Source organism: Plodia interpunctella, unplaced genomic scaffold (assembly GCF_027563975.2).
Source record: "Plodia interpunctella isolate USDA-ARS_2022_Savannah unplaced genomic scaffold, ilPloInte3.2 Pint_0, whole genome shotgun sequence".
In the NCBI taxonomy this organism is placed as follows: Eukaryota; Metazoa; Arthropoda; class Insecta; order Lepidoptera; family Pyralidae; genus Plodia; species Plodia interpunctella.
In genome coordinates, this window is record NW_026525650.1 from 40,001 (window position 1) to 42,500 (window position 2,500).

At 47.5% G+C, this 2,500-nt stretch overlaps 1 non-coding gene across 1 annotated transcript in view; it reads left to right on the top strand.

Annotated features, from left to right (window-relative positions):
* Window positions 1-1,011: 1,011 nt before the first annotated feature.
* The window catches only part of LOC128682674 (small subunit ribosomal RNA), a 1,908-nt gene continuing 419 nt past the window's right edge, over window positions 1,012-2,500 (top strand). The window contains exon 1 of the ribosomal RNA XR_008406155.1: window positions 1,012-2,500. This exon is cut by the window's right edge and continues 419 nt beyond it. This is a non-coding gene — a ribosomal RNA (small subunit ribosomal RNA).

Genomic DNA, 2,500 nt, shown 5'->3' on the forward strand with positions numbered 1-2,500 from the left:
GTCTCTGCGCACAATTTATAAGATTCGGGGAGAGCGCTTGAGCGCGCGCGCGCGCTCTCGTTTCTGATAACGATACCAACTCTCCTTTTACATACAAAATCATCCAATAGGTGACGTGCTCTGTGTGATGTTGCGTGCTTGTTAATTTGTTTCTATATTATAACTTTTATATATTTATATACACATACGGCGGTGTTGTGTGTGGTGTGTTGTATATTTTTTTACGATACGCTGCAATGTGTGTTGTTGTTGTGTGTGTTGTGTATGTTGTAATATTAGAGACAGACTGACAAACGAAACAAACTCTTGCTGGGTTTAGTGTTTAAAAAAGTGTACGTCGTTTGTTGTGTATGTGTTTTATGTTTAATGGAGAGTTTGTCGTTTTCGCCCTCACTGTCGACCGACGGACACACGGTGTGCGTTTTTTGATACCAATGCTCATCCGTCCGACTAGGTCGATCAAGGTGACGTGTCCCACAGGCCTCACGGTAGTTATTGCCGTGCGGGTAGTGCGCGTCGCCGACCACCAAACAAAAATTACCGGGTTAAAGAGAAACGTCTCCTCCGCTGTTAGCCACACTGCCACCGGCGGCGGGGCGTTCTCTCTTCTCCCACACAACACCACCACTATAAAATATAAAATAATCGTATACCGAGGACCCTTCGTTCGTACGACTTGTGTTTCTGGCCCCACCGACACCGGGTGTTCTGACGTGAATGCGTACGCTTTCACTATATGTGAAAAACGTAACGATGTTTACAAAGCGTCGCGTCTATTAGCGAACTTTCGGTTGAGGTCTCTCTCGACCCCGTGTTTATAAAATAAACACAAAACTCCACAGTGCTCTCTCGCTTCGCTCTCTTTCCCTATAACGGAGGAGAATGAGTAGTAGGAAGATGCACGCGCCGCTCTCGTCCGGTCTTCGGACGAGACGCGGCGTTTCACTGTGTTGTGTTCACACACACACACACACGCTGACTAGAGAGCGCGCTCGCGCGCTTTTTGTTAGCTCCCTGGTTGATCCTGCCAGTAGTTATATGCTTGTCTCAAAGATTAAGCCATGCATGTCTCAGTGCAAGCCGTATTAAGGCGATACCGCGAATGGCTCAATATATCAGTTTTGGTTCCTTAGATCTTACTCAGTTACTTGGATAACTGTGGTAATTCTAGAGCTAATACATGCAATCAGAACTCTGACCAGTGATGGGATGAGTGCTTTTATTAGATCAAAACCAATCGACGGTGGGTGCGGACTCGCGCTCGAAGTCGTTAATTTTGATGAATCTGGATAACTTTTGCCGATCGCATGGTCCAGTACCGGCGACGCATCTTTCAAATGTCTGCCTTATCAACTTTCGATGGTAGTTTCTGCGACTACCATGGTTGTCACGGGTAACGGGGAATCAGGGTTCGATTCCGGAGAGGGAGCCTGAGAAACGGCTACCACATCCAAGGAAGGCAGCAGGCGCGCAAATTACCCACTCCCGGCACGGGGAGGTAGTGACGAAAAATAACGATACGGGACTCTTACGAGGCCTCGTAATCGGAATGAGTACACTTTAAATATTTTAACGAGGAACAATTGGAGGGCAAGTCTGGTGCCAGCAGCCGCGGTAATTCCAGCTCCAATAGCGTATACTAAAATTGTTGCGGTTAAAAAGCTCGTAGTTGCATTTGTGCGCCGCGCTGTCGGTGCACCGCATCCGCGGTGATACTGACACGTTTGCGGAGCATATCGTCGGTGAATCTGTGGTAAAACACCGGTTCAATATCAAAATCCTATCGCGATGCTCTTCAGTGAGTGTCGAGGTGGGCCGACAATTTTACTTTGAACAAATTAGAGTGCTCAAAGCGGGCTCAAAATGCTGCTTGAATATTTCGTGCATGGAATAATAGAATATGATCTCGGTTCTATTTTGTTGGTTTTCAGAACTCCGAGGTAATGATTAATAGGGATAACTGGGGGCATTCGTATTGCGACGTTAGAGGTGAAATTCTTGGATCGTCGCAAGACGAACATCAGCGAAAGCATTTGCCAAAGGTGTTTTCATCAATCAAGAACGAAAGTTAGAGGTTCGAAGGCGATTAGATACCGCCCTAGTTCTAACCGTAAATATGTCATCTAGCGATCCGCCGACGTTACTACAATGGCTCGGCGGGCAGCTTCCGGGAAACCAAAGATTTTGGACTCCGGGGGGAGTATGGTTGCAAAGCTGAAACTTAAAGGAATTGACGGAAGGGCACCACCAGGAGTGGAGCCTGCGGCTTAATTTGACTCAACACGGGAAATCTCACCAGGCCCGGACACCGGAAGGATTGACAGATTAACAGCTCTTTCTTGATTCGGTGGGTGGTGGTGCATGGCCGTTCTTAGTTGGTGGAGCGATTTGTCTGGTTAATTCCGGTAACGAACGAGACTCTAGCCTGCTAAATAGGCGTCGCCATTTAGGTGTGCGCGGCTTCGGTCGCGCAACTCACTGGCGGCGTATTAAAATTCTT